Source organism: Pongo pygmaeus, chromosome 21 (assembly GCF_028885625.2).
Source record: "Pongo pygmaeus isolate AG05252 chromosome 21, NHGRI_mPonPyg2-v2.0_pri, whole genome shotgun sequence".
Lineage (NCBI taxonomy): Eukaryota > Metazoa > Chordata > Mammalia > Primates > Hominidae > Pongo > Pongo pygmaeus.
In genome coordinates, this window is record NC_072394.2 from 58,044,280 (window position 1) to 58,063,518 (window position 19,239).

Below are 19,239 nucleotides of genomic sequence, written 5' to 3' on the forward strand. Positions count from 1 at the left end.
TGCCTGGCTACTGCCGATGTTCACTCAAGGCCCAGAGGTCCTTCAGTCAGCTTATAATTAATGCTGCCAGGCATGAGCCTCTTCCTTCAGGGTAGTGGCCTCCCCTCTGGCCCAAGGCAAGTGATGAAATGCTTTTTTATGAGCCAAGACCTTCAATTGGAGACCCCAGGAGCCTGTTTGCTGCTCTACCCCACTGTGGTTGAGCTGGTACCCAAGCTGCAGGACAAAGTCCCCTCTACTCTTCCTTCTCCTTTCCTCAAGCAGAAGCATTCTTTCCCCATGGCCATTACATCTGGGAATGTGCTGGGTTGAGGCTAGTACATCTCTGAGTCTCACCCAGGGCCCTCAGCAAGCACTACCTGGCTACTGCTGATGTTTATTTAAAACCCCAGAGCTCTCCAGTTGACAGCTGTTAAATCCTGCCAGGACTCATTGCTGCATTTCAAAGTAGAAGGCTTCCTTCTGGCCCAGGTTATATCTAGAAATGTCACCTAAGACCTAGGGCCTAGAATGGGGGCCTTGGATTCTGCCTGGCGTATTCTACTGTGGCTGAGCTGTTATCCAAGTTGCAAGACAAATTTCTCTTTACTTTTTTCTCTCTTCACCCCACATAGAGGGAAATATTCTCTCTTAGAACCATATGCCACACTGCCAGGGGTTGGGGAGGGTAACACAAGCACTCCCATGGCCAACCAAGCAATTGTCTCACTAGGGCATGAGAACCCCAAGTCCACTGGCTGCAAGCCCAGCACAGCCAGCACTGGGACTTGCCCAGGGTTTGCAGTCTTTGAGGCCTAGATTTCCTTTCAAGTTTATTTAGAACCCCAGAGTGCTTTAGCCCATGGTGATGAGGCTAGGAGGAACTCAACATTCTGACCACTGGGCTGGACAATTCCCCTCTGTCTAAGGTTGGTCAAAATGCTCCCTCTGTGGATGTAGGCTGAATTTTGCCCTGTGCTGCTTTCCACCGAGTCAGAACAGCTCTGAGTTCCAATGGAAAGTCTTACAAATCTTTGCTCTCCCTTCCCCAAGCACACATGTTCTATCTCTGTGCCACATAGCCACTGCTGGGAGATGGGGGAAGGTGATCTAAAACTGTGTTTCCTACCATCTTCGGTACCTCATTTCATGATATGATGTTAAAACCAGGTGTTGTGATCACTCATCTGATTTTTAGTTCTTATGAAGGCACTTACTTGTGTGGATAATTGGTCAATTTGGTGTTCTTAGCAGGGAGGAGGATGATTGCTGGAGGATTGTATTTGGCCATCTTGCTCCACCTTCTCCTCTCAATTCCCCAGACACAGCAATCTTAAAGGTATATGCACGTAGACAAAGAACTTGTAAAATATATAAAACATAAAAAGATATAACTGAAAGGAAAAATGAGACAAATTTACAATTATAGTTGGAGACATCAGCACCCTTACCTGAATAATTAATAAAACAACTAGACAGAAAATCAGCAAGGATGTAGAAGAACTCAACCATACCACCAAGCAACAGGATCTAATTGGCGTTTATAGAACACCTAACCCCAAAACTGAAGAATACACAGTCTTTTAAAGTGCTACCTAACATATCCTAGGATACCTAACGTATTCCTATCTCAAGATGCCTTATGTTTATGAACATAAAACAAGTCTCAACAAGTTTAATAGCACTGAAACTATACAGAGTGCATTTATTGACCACAATGAAGTCAAACTAGAAATCAATAACAAATACATACCAGAAAATTCATCAAATACTTGGAAACTAAACAACACACTGCTAAAAAAAAAACTCTGTGGATCACTATAGATCCAATAAGCGGACCCTGATGACATGAAAGAACAGTAAGGGGATATTGTGATATATTCCACACATAAATATAACTTAGATAAAATGAACCAGTTTCCTAAAAATACAAATTATTAATATTACATCTTACTCAATATGAGATAGATAATTAGAATAGCTGTGTAACTATTAAGAAATTGAATTCATAATTTAAGTGTTTTAAAAAATATGTCTTTAGGTCCAGTTCAAATTGCTGGAGAATTTTACAAAATGTTATGAGAAGAATTAACACCAATTCTGCACTATCACTTTGAGAATATATAAGAGGTGAGAATAATTTCCCAGATATTTTATTAAGTTTATATTACCCTGAAAACATAAACAGACTTACATAAAAGACAATACAGAAAATAAAACTACAGACCCATACCCTTCATTAATATAAATGCAAAAAGCCTTAACAAAATATTTGCAAACATAATCCAGCAATATATAAAAATAATTATGCACCATGGCCAACTAAGGCTTATTTCAGGGTTGCAAAGCTGGTTCAATTTTCAGAAATTAATTAATGTAATTCAGTATACTGGCAGACTAAAGAAGAAAAGCCTTGTGATCATATCAACTGAGGCAGAAAAGGCATTTGACAAAATTCAAAAGATGCTTATGATGAAATATCTCCCAAAAATAGGAATAAAGAGGAACATCATCAGCTTGATAGAAACCTTTAAAAACCTTACAGTTATGGCCAGGTGCAGTGGCTTACACCTGTAATCCCAGCACTTTGGGAAGCCGAGGCAGGTGGATCATGAGGTCAGGAGATCAAGACCATCCTGGCCAACATGGTGAAACCCCATCTCTACTAAAAATACAGAAATTAGCTGATGTGGTGGTGCATGCTACTCGGAGCTCATTAGCTGATGTGGTGGTGCCAGCTACTCAGGAGGCTGAGGCAGGAGAATTGCTTGAACTAGGAACTTGGAGGTTGCAGTGAGCAGAGGTTACGCCACTGTACTCCAGCCCGACAACAGAGTGAGACTCTTTTCTCAAAAAAAAAAAAAAAAAAAAAAAAAAAAAAAAAAAAAAATTACAGCTATAATATAGAAAAACTTAATGATTACATTAATGATGAAAAACTTAATGTTTTCTCTAAGACTAGGAAGAAGACAATGATATCAGCTTTAACCCTGCTAATTCAACACAGTGCTGTAAGCTCTAGCTAATCAAAAAGGCAAGAATAAAAAATAAAAAGCAGACATATGAGAAGTAATTAGCATTCTGTATTTTCAGATAAAATAATTGTTTAAGTGGAAAATCACAAGGTATCTACAAAAATGGGAAAAAAAAGGGAAACTTCCTATAATATGTCAGTGAGGTTAGCAGGGTCACAAGATGCAATATAAACATACCAAAAGCATCAGTTGTGTTTCTTTTTTTTTTTTTTTAACTTTTGAGATGGAGTCTCACTCTGTTGCTCAGGCTGGATTGCAGAAGCACAGTCTCGGCTCACTGCAACCTCCACCTCCTGGGTTCAAGCGATTCTCCTGCCTCAGCCTCCCAAGTAGCTGGGATTACAGTTGCCCTCTAGCATGCCTGGCTAAGTTTTGTATTTTTAGTAGAGACAGGGTTTCACCATGTTGGCCAGGCTGGTCTTGAACTTCTGACTTGAGGGATCTGCCCACCTCAACCTCCCAAAGTGCTGGGATTACAGGTGTGAGGCACTGTGCCTGGTCTTGTGTTTCTTTATCTATGTAATGTGCATTTGTACACTGAAATTTGAAATACAATATCATTTATAATTGCTCAAAAATCAAATACTTGAGGTGGAAATCTAGTGAAACGTGTAGGAGTTGTATGCTGAAAAATGCAATTCAAGATTAAGATGGAGAGGCAAACTTCATGCCCATATTAGAAGATTCAACATAGTTGACATGGTTTGTCTCTGTCCCCACCTAGATCTCATCTTGAATTGTAGCTCCCATAATTTCTACTTGCTGTGGGAGGGACCGGGTGGGAGATAATTGAATCATGGGGGTGGTTTCCCCCATACTGTTCCCATAGTAGTGAATAAGTCTCATGAGATCTGATGGTGCTATAAGATGAAACCCCTTTTGTTTGGCTCTCATTTCTTCTCTTGTCTGCTGCCATGTGAGATGTGCTTTTCACCTTCCGCCATGATTTTGAGTCCTCCCTATCCATGTGCAACTATGAGTCCATTAAACCTCTTTCTTTTGTAAATTGCCCAGTCTTGGGTATATCTTTATCAGCAACGTGAAAACAGACTAATACAATAGTAAAGATGTCAGTATCATCCATATTCATATACAGATTTAATGCAATTTCTACCAAAATCCCTGCAAGAATTTTTTGTAGATTTAGACAATATTGAATAATCTTGAAAACAAAAAATAAGGTTAGATGAATTAGTCTACTCAATTTTAAGAATTACACAGAGTAATCAAGACTGTTTGATATTGGCAGAGAATGGACACACAGATCGATGAAATGGAATGGAGTCTAGTCGTGGACCCACATACATATGTGAAACAATTTTGGACAAAAGTTCAAAACCAATTCAATGGAAGAAGGAGAGCCTTTTCAATATATGATGCTGAGCTAATTGGATATCAACAAATAAAAAATGAGCTCAGACTTAAGTCACATACTTTACAAAAATTAAAATCACAGGCTTAAATGTACAACCTGAAACTATACAATTTGTAGAAAAATAGAACATTTTCAACATCTAGAGTTAGGCAAAAAGGCTATATAGACTTGACACTAAAAGCAGTTTATAAAAGGAAAAAATCAATAATTGGACCTCAACAGAATTAAATACTCTTGTTCTGCAAAATTCTATCCTAAGAGAATGGAAAGACAAGCTAAAGACCAAGATAAAATATTTGCAAGTCACACATCTGACAAATGATGGAGAATATGTACTGAATATTCAAAACTCAGCATTAAAAAAAACTTGGAAAATGAACCAAAAAACACAGTGATGCATTTTACCAGAGGATATACAAATGAGAAATAAACACATAAAATTTGCTTTTATTAAGAAAATAGAAATTAAAGACACAATGTGATAAATTATACACAGTGATTACTTATTATTTTACAGTGACGAAACCCAATACTGGCAAAGATGCAGAGAAACTAGATCACTCATATATTGCTAGTGGAATTTCTTAAATAACAGAATATGAAACCATATGAGCAGTAATTTCATGTCTGAGCATTTATCCCAGAGAAAATAAAATGTGATCAGATCAGAACCTGTACATAATGCTTATAGTAGCTTTATTCATAATGGTCCCCAATAAAAGATAACCCAGATGTTCTTTAACAGGTGAATGGTTGAACAAACTGGTGGATCCGTTATATATTACTCATCAATAAATAGAAATGGGCTTCTGATATACGCAGCCACCTACATGAATCTCTAGAGAAATACGTGGAGTGAAAAATGACAGTTCTAAAAGCCTATATACTGTATGATTCCATTTGCATGGCATTCTAGAAAGTACATAATTATATAAATAGATAGCATATTAGTGGTTGCCAGGAGTTATGAAGGGTTATATTTGTGGGAGGAAAGTGGATGTGGTTATAAAACAGCCGTATTGTGGTGATAGAATTTTTCCATATCTTGACTGTATCAATGTCAATATTCTGGTTATGATGATGATGAACTACAGTTCTGCAATATATTACCAAAGGGGAAACTGGATAAACGTTACAGGGGAAATATCCCTATTATTTTTCACAACTCTGCAAATCTATACTTACCAGAAATAAAAAAGTTTAATTAGAACACTATACTATCTTGAATCTTAACACATCATTTGTGCAAATAAATTAATTCAAACCAACTGATATTTATTGACTTTATTAGCTATATTGTTAGTTGCTGCCAGGAGCCTAATGAGATATATGAGGATCTGACTGCTACAAAATTATTTGTCTACCATACAAAGCATGGAAAACCCATTGCCTTGAGTCAATAACAAGCTGAAAAACTTGTCCTTAGTTCCAATTGTAGCATTTACCTCATTAGCAGAAGAATTAACAGGGCATGTACTTTTAAGATTTTTGGGTGCTTGCAGATTACTCTTGATCACATGGAATTGACCTTTTCCAACTTTCCCCAAGCTGGACTAATTATAGCCATTTGTCGCTTAATGATGGGGATACATTCTAAGAAATGTGTCATGCTGTTAGGCAGTTTTGTCCTTGTTTGAACCTCATAGTGTGTATTTACAGAAAGAAACCTAGATTAATGGACTACTGTACACCTTGGCTATATGGTATATGGCCTATTTCTCCTAGGATACAAACCTGTACAGCATGTTACTGTATTGAATACTGTAAGCAATTGTTACAGAATGGTATTTGTGTATCTAGACATTAAAAAGGTATAGTAAAAGTAGTATTATAATCATATATATGTACATATATATGCATGTGTGTATGAATTTTCTAGTTGATTTATTCCTTATATGTAAACTTTAGCTTCTTTTTGTTAAGAAATAGTCTTAAGTGATAAATAGCAGAGACCCATCTGAGGTCACAGTGACTGGTTGAGACCCTGATTAAGCTACTCACTAGCCATGTGACATTGGACAGGTTACTTAACCTCCGTTTTTCTTTCCGCATCTAATAAATGAGAATAAAAATAAGCATTATCTCTGAGGGTTGATAGAAGAATCAAATGAAATAGTATTATAAAGCACACAGAGCACTGTTCTAAACAGGTGTTAAATAAATTCACAATTTGGCCTCGGATAATTTCTTCTGACTCTACGAAATGAAAGTCAGTGAAATAAATACACTCTCACTTTTTCATAACTTCTAGTCCAACAAATATACTTACAGATTTATATGCTCAGCTGCAAAATGATCACAAACAATTTGAGTACTTTTATAAGGGAAAAATGAGGTTAAAATAATAACTCCTGTAAAACACATGATGTGAATGCTTCAATGTGTCAAAATGTTGTTCTTCATTTAAACACTTAGATAATTTTTTATAGTTTCCATCCACATGTGTCAGAATGAAACCTCACAGGCTATATTTTACTAAAATGATTTTGTAGGTGTCAAGAATGTGGACGCTTGAATTCAATCTATCTACTGAAGATTATCTGTTTGCCAGCAGCCCCACCTTGCACCACTTTTAGAATCAGTGAACTCTCTGGGGGATATTTTTTTAAAAATTAACTGTGATGTATTTAATTAGAGAAACAGAATAAAGATATTTTTCAAAAATAATACATACAATTACTCAAAATTCTAGACATGACATTTGTGCTGTTGATTTGCTGAACAGCACAGTTGATAATCAGAAAATTTGGACCTCTTCGCTGTCAACTTAGAACAATGTCATTTCTTAGAGTGACGGCAGAATGGATGCTTAAAGATAATAAATTCATTAATCTTACCTTCCTCACAGTTCAAGTGAATAATGAAATGTGAATAAGTGACTCAAAAAGATAAAATTAAACTCACCACCAGATGTCTCCACTTTGTAAGGCAATTAACCAAACAAAAAAGAGGTGATTCAAAGGGAGAGTTGATTTAAGGCAGTGTTCTTGTCTGCAGTGATTTGTACCCCCTGGGGACATATAGGCTACTACCGTCTTTCAGTGGGTAGAAGCCAGGGTTGCCTGTAAATATTCTACAATGAACAGAACAGCCCTCCGTAATAAAGAACCATCTAACCCAGAACATCAAAACGTTTTTTATGTGAGATTATAAAAGATTATAAGAAAAAACAGGTATGAAACTAAACCCTGTTTTCTCCCAGCACCCTCTAGATATCTCTATTATAGGCCCAATAACATAACATTCTTTATTAATATAATATCATTTCCATTTTTCTTGAGTGTCATCCTCACCAGGTGATGATGTCTTATTGAGAACCTGACCAAGGTCATTTCTATCTCTGTATGCCTACTGCTTCCTAGAGTGTGTGGCATGTGGTACATACTCCATAGCTTGTCAAATGAATGATTTCATGAATTAATCATAATAAGGTATAGACTCTAAGTGGAGCAAGAATAAACTCTACATTGAAGAAAGATGTGTTTCAGAATCTATCAATCCTAAGTGTAATGGAAGCTGGTGGCATTAGCAAGCAGCCAGGGCCTAGTGGTAACAGGTGGTGTAGGTTGTTAGAAAGAAAATGGAGACGTTAGCAAAATTTTGAAGGAGGATGTCAGGCAAGAACATTATACACAATTGAGTTGTTCGGAATTCCTTCTTGAAAAAACTAAAACTTTTATTTAGATTAAAATATAAAATTGCTGGATGGTACTTGGCAATACCATCCAGGCATTTCATATTTTAATCTAAATAAAAAGCTTCAAACAGGATTGTCAAAAGAACTGATTGATGGTCAACACTAAATATATATCTGTGTGTATTGATTCAAATATAAATACCAAATTAATAATAACTATAAAATTTGGAGTATGTAAAATAATAAAACTGAAAAAGTAAAAATACTGTAATGAATAATAAGTTAGAAGGTCTCAGAGGAAATTGAAAGAAGTGTTAGATTTCTTAACTATACAGTTGAATAAATCACAGATGTAAAATTGTAGGTTAAAATAACTACAAATTCTTAGTGTCATTTACGATTTTTTTCTAAATTTTGGGGAGATGAGAGAAACTATATTTTGGAGGGTAGAATCATTTATTTTCATTTACATAACTACATTTATATTGAGTATTATTCTGTTAAATTTGACAAAATATTCAATATTTTGTATTTAAAAATCATCCAAAGTATAACATTTCCCTGGAGCCTTTCTTTTTTTTCTTCCAATCATCACCCACTAACCCATTCAACCATCTATCCATGTAGGTTTATAGGAAGATACTTGGAATGCTGTTTGTGCCATGTTACTTATGCTATTTTTGCATGGTTGAATTTGGAGCTATTTTTAAATTTTATATTTTTATTTTTTCACAAATTATTTATTTATAATGAGCATTATTGATTTAGAAAAAACAATGTATTACACATCTTCGTTTTAAACTTTATTTTTTTTAATTTACTCAGTCTACTGATTCAAATGTTGATCTCTTCTGAAAATACCCTCATAGACACACCCAGAAATAATATTTGATAAGCCATCTTGGCATTCCTTAGCTTAGTCAAATTGACATAAAATCAACCATCATAAGTGCTTCATTATGAGTAGTAGCAGTGTGAATGATACCTTTTCTTGTATTCTTTCATACTTTTTATTTTAAAAAGTTACATTTTCCATGAGGAGAAAACATTTAATAGTTCATTCTGCAGGATCTATGTAGAAAGGACTTCTGTCATTCATTCAGAAGACAACTGCTAGAACAGAAAAAAATTGAGGAAACACAGAACACAGACCTTCATTTCTGCTTCTCTTTTCTTTGGCTGAATCCCAAACAGCTAAGCCCAGTAATATTGGCTTGGACAACCAGATGTTCTCTTTCACTTGTACTCTCTCTTTGACTTCTGGGCTAAGTGGTAATTTTGTGGAGTCTAAGAGAAGTACGGAGTTGGGGGAAAATTACTTAGAAACAAAATCAAAGGAAGCCATAAAAGTAAATACCCTGTGTTAAACTGCATCTGTCATAAAGGAATGTAACAAAGCTTGCAAACTCTGGAGTGATGAAGAGGCACCAGGCTTTGTGCTGAGTTCACTCATTTCTCTCAGCTATTAAATATAGTCAAGTATCTGTGCTCCTTCTTGACTCTAAATGAAGCTTCCTCCACTCCCTTTAGATTCATTTATTATGCAGTGAGACATTTATTTTTTTTCTTTGGAAGAAGGGACTAATATACTTGCACAGGCCAGCTTTTGTTTATTCGTCTGCACCAACAAACTTGCAAAGTCGTCCTCTTGAAAAGGTAAAATCACCTATGCATAGGTGAGGGAAGAGGACACTTACCTGGAAAATTACTGCTTGTTACAAATGTGAACTCCATAGACTGTCTAAGGCAAAGCTACTGAAAGCTTCATTCTTAAGGATGAACTTAAGGATCATTCTTAAGGATCAACTTATGTTGAGTATAAAATAACACTGGAGAAATTTGCCAAGTTTAATTGGGAATTTTTAAAAAATCGAGTCACCTCTAAATAATTATATAAAGTGTGAGTTAACTGGATACTTGGAGAATCCTCTTCTTCACTGAAAGAGATGAGATCCTATGACTCTAAGCTTAAAACCCTTCACTGGATGCTGATGGCCCCTGGTTCCTAAAGGGACCATTGCAGGTCCAAAGTGAGGTGAGGAAATGAAGGAGAATGGAAGGGGGTTTCCATGAAGCTAGATTTTTTCCCAATCTAATATATTTATGGTTTGCCAAATAATGCTGTCCTCCTCCCTGCCAACACACACACCAAGTACCCACTTCCTAATCCCCAGAACCTGTGCTCAATTACTGTGTTATCTTCCATGGCAAAGGGACTTTGCAGATGGGATTAAGTTAAAGCTGTGGAGGCAGGGAATTTATCTTGGATTATTCAAATGGGGCTATATGAATCCTTTAAAGTGGAGAACGTCTCTCAGTTTTCGTCAGAGAAAGGGATGTGATTACGGAAAGGGGATCAGAGTGATGTGATGTGAAAGGGACTTATCTATCCCATCCTTGCTGGCTTCTCATGGGGGAAGGCACCATGAGTCATGGTATAAGAGCAGCCTCCGCAAGCCAGAAAAGGCAAGAAACAGAGTTCCTCCTAGAGCTTTCAGAGTGGAGTGCAGCCCTGCCAACACCTTGGTTTTAGCTGAGGGAGACCCATGTCCGACCTATGATCCCATATACTGTACGATAATAAAGTTGTGCTACTTTAAACCACGAAGTTTGTGGTCATTTGTTATGGCAGCAACAGAAAACTAATACAATATTTTTATTGTTTTTTGTCATATCATGTCTTTTGACTTTGTAATTTAAAGTGTTCTCTTTTTATCTGTGAAATGATTTAAAATGATAATATATGTGAATGTGTGTGTGTGTGTGTGTGTGTGTGTGTTTATGTCTGTGTTTGGACGATGGTGTTATTTCTAGTTTATTTCTTCCTTGCCAAAATAAAATATAATTATCCTGTGTTAATCCTCTAATCTGAATTCTCCACTTCTTCTGCCTTACATGTATCTCTTCCTCCTTTCTTCCCTTTCTTCTTTTTTTAAAATTGTGTTATGAAATTTAACTGTTGACACATAGAATAAAGTCCCTGCTTCTTGTCCATGATGCATTCTATGTATAGGGCTCTTCTAATCCGGTCCCTCCTTCCAGTTGCACACCCACCCCCAACTCTTTACTTTATCCTCTAATACGGTGAATCTCAGACTTCCCAGTGATCACAATTCGTCTGGTACTTGTGAAGATGCACACACCCACTTCCCACCATGCACCTGCTGAATCAGCATCTCCCAGAGAGGGATCTGAAAAGCTATGTATTTAGCAAGGCATATAGTCATTAGTTAATTATGAGAAACACAGTTTTATTAGCAGCACCAAACCTAATATCCCCTGTATGTGCTATGCCCTCCCCACAACCCATTCATGCCTCTAATCAGGTCTCCTTCTGCTAGAATTGCCTCACTCCTCTCCTTCTTCCCATTCTGGTTCCTTCCCTGACTTTACCAGGCCATCTTCTCTTCCTAATTGATGTTATTTGATCCGGATTCTCACTTCCTGCGAGTCCCCTAGCTGATCCTCTATCTTCAAATCATGTAGAGCATTCACATAAATGATGATGGCTGCATTTACCATATTGTCCCGTAATCATCTGTTTGTCAGTCTTTCTTCATCAGCAAGATTGTGTCCTTGGATGCAGGGATTGTGCCTTGCTCACTTTTCTCCTCTAATGCCCAGCAAGTGCTGAAGATGTATTAGATGCTAAGCAAGTGCTTTCAAGAGGAATGAGTGAAAGAATGGTCACAGGAATGAATTAAATACTAAAGGCATCACATAATGAGCGAATTCTCTACTTTCTCTTTTTTAAGCACCATGCTCCTTTCAGTTAATAGCCTAAGGGGATTCAGTTTAGAGAGCCTGTCACAAATGTCCATATGAGAAAGGAAATCTGGTGTGTGGGGTTTCTGGGTTAGAAAGAAAGAAGTCATGCTATGCCAACTTTACCTTCAAAATGTATTTCACTTATTACTAAACACTTCTCACAACTCCATGGACAGCATGCCGGTCCAAATGTCTGTCATTTCTTTGGCCTCCCAGTGGTTCTTGAATATAATAAGCACAGGGGCTTTTGCCCTGGCTACTCCCTCTGTCCTAGATAGTATTTATATGTGGTGGTATAAATCATGGCTCAATTCCTCTCAGAGAGGGTTTGCCAAAGTGACCTATCTCAAATATTGCTCCTATCACAAGTGGTTTAATTTACCCCGCTATATTCCTTATTTTCTCTATAGTGCTTATATAGGTTGTATATTTTATATATTTTTTTCTATCTTGCTAATAAGAATATAAGTTCCATGAAGGCAGAAATTTTGTCTGCTGTATTCACTGTTCTATCCCCAGGACTTAGAATCATTCCATGTATACAGCAGGTGTTCAGTACAGATATGTTGGATGTTGAATCTGGGTGTGGCACAATATTCCAGTAGAACCAAGCAGCCTAGTCATTACATAATACAAGGTGCGATGCATGCATACGCTCGTCCCACCCAGGACACATCAGACATCATAAGGTGGCATTTTAAATGCACCTTAATTTATATCTGCAATTGCTAAGTCACAAAAATTTAATGAATATTTTCTTCCATGTTTTTTTACGTCTATTTGCTCAGAAAGCATGTGAGATTTTGCCTGTCCGTTGTTGCCGTCGTTTTCCCTTGTTAAAGTAGTCCCCCAGCCTACTGCCCGTTGCAGCCTGAGGGAACAAGGCTGGGTTTTTGTGGATGATGGTGTCCTAATGCAGGTCCACTTTAGTTTTTCCTATTCCTATGGTGATGCTGCTGAGGGCCAATTAAAAAGAAACAAATTGGGGCGGGCACAGTGGCTCACTCCGGTAATCCCAGCACTTTGGGAGGCTGAGGCGGGCGGATCACGAAGTCAGGAGATCGAGACCATCCTGGCTAACACGGTGAAACCCCATCTCTACTAAAAATACAAAAAATTAACCGGGCGTGGTGGCGGGTGCCTGTAGTCCCAGCTACTAGGGAGGCTGAGGCAGGAGGATGGCGTGAACCCGAGAGGCAGAGCTTGCAGTGAGCCGAGATCGCACCACTGGACTCCAGCCTGGGCGACAGAGCGAGACTCCGTCTCAAAAAAAAAAAAAAAATAGAGGTGTGCCCTGAGCCATTGGAGTGGCAGGCATGGAAATCTCATTTAACTTTTACAACAGAGCCATTTGTTCCTTGTCCAGCCTCCTCCAGAATGCCGTCTTGTTTTGAATTCCTGGAGAGGTGTGGGGCAACCATCTGTATGATGTCACCCCAGGAATTGTTTTTCAACTGCATGGTATCTCTGTTATATCAAGTCTAGAACTTTGCTAACTTCAGGCATGTTATTATCTTCCTACCTAGGAGTCTCTCACTTCATTTTGCTCATGCCCTGGAGGGATTTCTGAACTCTGATCCATTTTTTTCCCTCATCTTGAAGAGTTGTTTTTTTTTTTCCTTCTAATACTATAAATGTAGCAATTGTAGTCTTGTCTCTTATATGTTGATTTCAATTCTTTGTTTTCCCCAGTTTTTCTTTCCTATCTTTGACGGCTTGAGATTATTTTCTAATCTGCAAGAATAAAATATATACCCCAGTGACCACTGTCATAGGCTACGTGGTTTTCTGTTTTGAGGTTTTGAGTTAGATTTCTGTTGCTTTCTGGTCAGCTCTGTACATCTCATAGCCCTGATGACATGGTAGTCACCGTGTCGTAGGTATCCTGTTCATTTGCTGGGCAGGAACAGCTGTCAGACAGTACATTTGATGGCTTTTCACAGAATCAGTCCTGCCTTTGAAATTATATTCTAAAAGCTCTTAGATGTCCATATCCACATTTCTTTGCCTGAAAAGAGAATAAAAGGAAAGAAAAAATATGTTGGATATATCAAAATCACAACAATTCTTTCTTCCCTCACCCATCTTTTCCATCTCCAAGTGCACTGTCCACAAGAGATACAATATGGACATGTGCTTTGAACTCATATGGCTGGAAAGAATAGAAGGGAAGTGGACGTAATCTTGCCTGAGACCATGGTTATCACGGGGTGAAAGCAGGATGAGTCTGGGCTACCAGAAAACCCAAAGTCAGTGTATGCTAATCTAAGGTGACTAACCTGTCCTAGTTTTCTTGAGATTTTCCCAGTTTTAGCACAGGAATTCATGTCTTGAGAAAACCAGGATGATTTATCGCCCTACAGAATCATTCAAACACAACTCTAAGTGCCTACTCTGTGCCCAGCATTGCCCTTCAGGTCACTCGTGGTTTGGTCAGCCAGTCCCGTAGCCTGTCCTCATCTGCATTTGTCTTTCTTATGTTTCCATAAACCTTTAGAGGTTGCACTTGTGTTAACAATTTCACATTCATGCCTGGGCTTGGTCTTCCTGAATGTTTGACCCTGTTAATTTGATTTTATTCTCTGACACGACCTTGGGCTGCCATAAATCCAAAATGAAAATGCTGTTTGGAGTCACAATGAAAATGGAATGCGAGAAGATTCTGGAGAAGACAAAATAACCCACAGAAAAGAAGTACGGAAGGCAGGGGTAGCAAGGCGGAGCTGTGACCTGTCACAGCACGCGGAGAATGCCCATGGATTTTCACAAATGCTGGTAAAATGTGAAAAGCAGGTGTTTCTTTTTTCTTCAATCTGAGCTTCAAGCTAATATGGGCACTCAACTAAATCCCTCCCGGGTCCTGAAACAGTATGCGGTTTTGGATTTCAAAGGTAATTATTGCTGAATTCATTGTATGGCCAGTGCACCTGCCAGGTAGACATTATAAAAGAGCCTGCAGGGGGCCACCAAGAGAATTTGGAGGACAATTTCTCCATCACAAAACCGCTTTGAAAGCCTATTAAGGCATCAAGTGCCAGGAATGGAGTTGAACATATTCATAATACAGTTAACAATGCAAATGAAGCAACAGTTCCAGGTCAGAGAAAATGCCAATGCTCACCTGAGAAATTCAGGCTCCATTGTATTTTGTCTGTCCTGCAATTGACTCACAGTGAGTTATCTTGTACAAAAGTGGCATATTTGCATATTTAGATCCTGGGTGGGATAAGCAAGAGAAATACATGTTCTGGCTTTCTGAAATGAAATTGAGAGAGAAAGAAGGGGCACTTATTGCTCAATATGCTCATTTATTCATTAAAAATACAAGTATGTACATCTCCCAGGCCTTCACTGGGCAACTGCCCTTGGGAGAAAATAGAGACAAATAGCAATAATAAAAAGCCAGCAGCCCTGTCCTGATGGAACTTAAGGTCTGGTGGGAGAATCAGAAATAAATGGAATAATTACCCAAGTTAATATAAAATTGCAAATGTAATAAGACCCTCAAGAAGAGGTACCAGGATTTCTGAAAGCACAGAATAGAAGAATTGGAACCAGTTGGGGGATTCCCTGAGAAACTGAAATTAGGCTGAGGTGGGCAGTGTTCACACTTGCTCAGTGCCTAATCTGGGACAGCACTGCCGACAGCTTGACCTGCATTTCTCCAAGTCTCCACAACTAATTTTGTAGGTAGACATTGTCCTTTCACACCCTCCATAATCTTATGAGAAGTGTTTAATAACCTTAGGAAGAATACTCCACCATTGTCAGTAACCGTAAGGGGAATGGCCCATCACCCTTGGTAACCTTAGGAGAAATACCTCATAATAATCAGTAACCTAAGGAAGAATATTTTATTACAGTCCTAGAATACAGGCTCCCTGAACAACCTCTCTTTTGTACCTCTGTAACTATTCCTGTACTGCAAAAGTCCAAATCCCGCATAGAGTAGCAACTCAGATATTAGTCAAATTAATTTATTTATTCCCACCCTACAGATTAGAAAAATGTGGCCTAGAAAGGTTAACTAGTGTGCTGAAAGCCATATAGCTAGTAAGAGGCAGAGCCATGATCACTACCAAGCTCTCTGTGTCCAGAATAAAAGGCAGTGGCATTCAGATTAGAGGGCACAGCAAGAGCCTCATGCATATTCCTGCAAAGGACAAGGATTTGCTGCCTTTCCTATACATCCCTAAAGAGAAGGACCGTCAACTCCTCCTTCTGGTCATGTGTATTTCCCCTGAAAGCAGAATCTGGGCAGTGTTTTTCGCCTTCATGGTTGAGAAACACATGTTGGCAAATGGTAGAGAGAGGGCTGTGCTGCTTTGAGACACGGGCTCCCAAGATCACCTGTCTTGCTGATAAAAGTACAGGTAAGCCTGTCAGATAAGCCTCCTGCTGCAATGACTGAGGTCTCCAGCTCTGGATTGCTTGCTGTGGACAATTCCTCTTGGAAAACCATGTAAGCACCTTTTGAAAACCACACAACACTGAGAAGCTTCCTTCCAACAGAAGCACAAAAACTGGAAACCTTGAGGCTTCACCCACGTGGATTAAGTAAAATGTTTTAAATGACTCGGAGGCTACTTATAAAAAAACAATTTACATAAGTTGATGTTCGAGGAGGGTAGAGAGGGTGGTTTTAATTTTTTCAAAACTTTCCTCTCAGTTTTAATACTGGCAGTGGCCTCAAAGAAGCAACTCCTTTTAATAAAAGATGCTTGTAAATTTATTGAGACAGAATCCAGTTGACCCTATTTCAGGAGAACCTCTGGGGCCTCCCACATACAGCCGTCGTGAGTGCTGAGGAGCCTGGGATTTGAGTTGCTGGAGGAGTGCATTCTCCATGACTCATGCTTTCTGGGCTCTGAGACGCTCCAATTCATTTCAGAGTATTTAATTTCTAAAAGTATTCAAGGTTTTGTTAAAGATCTAAACAGTGCTTAGAAATTTTTACCCTGGTTTACCTTGATGAAAATGAACCTGGGAGGACTGAGGTGCAAGCATACAACAATCACACACACACACAAAAGACAAATACTAAGCTCATCAATGTGGCCCAGACAGGAAAAAGTTCATAAATATAAAATCATGGATTATAATGTGGTTACATATATTTACTTATTTTATTGTCCTTGTTTTTTTAAGAGGTGATATGTGAATATGGCAAATATTTTAAACAGATTAAAATTATTTTCTAATTAGAGATAATTCTCTCTCCTTCTCTCTCATGTCACCCAGTTTTCCATTTACCCTCCAAAAAGACAGCAACATAATGAATTTCTTCTAGACTCTTCCAGAAATATGTGTTGTCCATTTAAACATATATTTTCCGTCCTCTAACATATACTTTTATACATGGATATAGTATGTGGACAGTATTATGCATTTTGATGTTTAGTTAATAATAAATCTTTTGAGGTACCCACTTCAATAATAATAATAACAACAGCAGCAAACAAACCCATATAGAGTATGTGTCTAAACCTGGCACTTTTCTAAATTCTTTTCAGATAATCTCTACATCTTCTGGGAGAGGTGCAAGTATCAAACAGTTGGAGACACAAGGAAAGGGTGGTATAATGCAGAAAGTGACTTGAACAAATTTACACAGAAGGCAGTGAAGTGTGATTCAAATTCAAGCAGTCTAGACTGTGCCCCACACAACTCTGCAGCATAACCTTGCAGTATGAAAATGATGCCTCTCATGCAGGTATGCCTTATTTTTTTTAAGAGCTGCATAATATTCCTTTGCATGGATGTATCATTGATTTATTTTGTTCACTGTTAGTGATGTCTTAGACTTTTTCCTACAGTTTGCCACTGTGAGCAATGTTTCAATTTTTGAATATTTCACCATGCTTTTGAACCCATACTAACCGCACATATTTGTAAAATCAATTAATCAATTTATAGTAGTAGATTTATAGGCTTTTTAAACACCAAAAGCTTATTTTCTTCTTACTAGTAGAGAGATATGGATGGGACTTACTGAAACAAGACATATAATGCATCTCTATTCTTTCAGCCAAATCAAAATGGCCCCATCAAAGTGCAAGTGCTCACTAAATATTCGTTAAATGAAAGAATTAAATAGAAAAAGCTGCCATTTAAAAACATTATCACAATGCAAAAAAAAATGTTGATTTATAAGGTCTCATTAACTTTATGCAATTAAAGCAACCATTATCCTCATTTTACAGATCAGGGATATGAGATCCAGTGACCTACCCAAAGTTTCAAAGGAAAGATGTAACAGAGCCATGTCTGAACTTCTGCTCTTGGGGATCTACATGCTCTTTCCACTAGTTCTGACCTTAGCAGGTGTTTGACCCAGGACTTGCCCAACTTGGTTTCCATTTGTATAGAACTAATGCCAAATTTCAAAAGAAAATATTACATACCATAATCAATAAAAACAAAATATCAAACATGTATTATGTGGGAAAGACTGAGATAAATACTTGGCATTGCATTACCTCAGTACTGTTGGCAACCATCCCACGAGCCTCATGCAATTACTGCTACCACTTTGCAGATGAGAAAAAGAAAATTGATGCTAAGCAAAGTTTAGTAACTTGCCCAATATCACAAGAAGTAGTGACAGAGGAAGACTTAGCTCACATTTGAATGTCTCCAAATCCCAAATTCCAAAGCCTCGTGCTCACTTTTTTACTGGAAGTTAAAATAAATATTATGACAGATACCTTTTTAAAACCTTAAAGATGATATGTATTGGTTGTACTGATTCCTGAATGCATCTGTATTTCCTAAGGCTTTTCTGTCCTTTATTTTCAAGAGTCTTCCATATACCTCTTAGGGAATCTGTCTCAGCTAGTATTATAATGAGAACTATCATATAGCAAATATTTAGCTGCTTAATAAATAACTACATATTTTTAAAAAAATGACAAACTCACCAGAATTGGCCTTTACTTAATAATCACAAACACCAAGCTTATGAATATTTCATGCTCACTCCTTTCTGCTGAGACTGTGAGCATCCTGCATTTCTATAGCTACAGATTATGCAGGGAGCAATGGAAACCATATGTTTTTTGTGTTTTCTTTAACAATTTGATGATGGAAGAACACCTGGCAGTGTTGGAGATAATGTAAGAAATGGTCGCCTTTTGTTATTTGAGTGCTTGAAATAAAAATCTCAAATGGCAAGTTGTAATCCAAACCACAGTAATTATAGAAGACAGTACAAAAAGGTATACATTTTAAACTCATAAATCTAAATGAGTCTATCTGCAAGTAAGTAAACTTTATTCAATTTTCCACAGCAACTACCCCATCAACACTATCACCCAAAACACTGATGACATGGTACTGCTCAAATGTAGGAAACTTTCAATTTTGAGTTCAATTGTTTCTTTCTTTGTTCCTTCCTTTCTTCCTTCAATCAATGAATGTTAGAGTTGTTTTTAAGTGATCTCAAG

General features: G+C 37.7%; 2 long non-coding RNA genes across 2 annotated transcripts; one reads left to right on the forward strand and one right to left on the reverse strand.

Moving 5' to 3' along the window:
• Positions 1-11,778: 11,778 nt before the first annotated feature.
• On the reverse strand, positions 11,779-18,630 carry LOC129022129 (uncharacterized). Its single transcript, XR_008496237.1, has 3 exons — positions 18,502-18,630; positions 14,916-15,049; positions 11,779-13,802 (listed from the first exon to the last, which is right to left on the reverse strand). It is a non-coding gene; the product is annotated as an uncharacterized LOC129022129 (long non-coding RNA).
• Positions 14,482-18,229, forward strand: LOC129022130 (uncharacterized). Its single transcript, XR_008496238.1, has 3 exons — positions 14,482-14,685; positions 17,308-17,507; positions 17,998-18,229. It is a non-coding gene; the product is annotated as an uncharacterized LOC129022130 (long non-coding RNA).
• Positions 18,631-19,239: the final 609 nt, after the last annotated feature.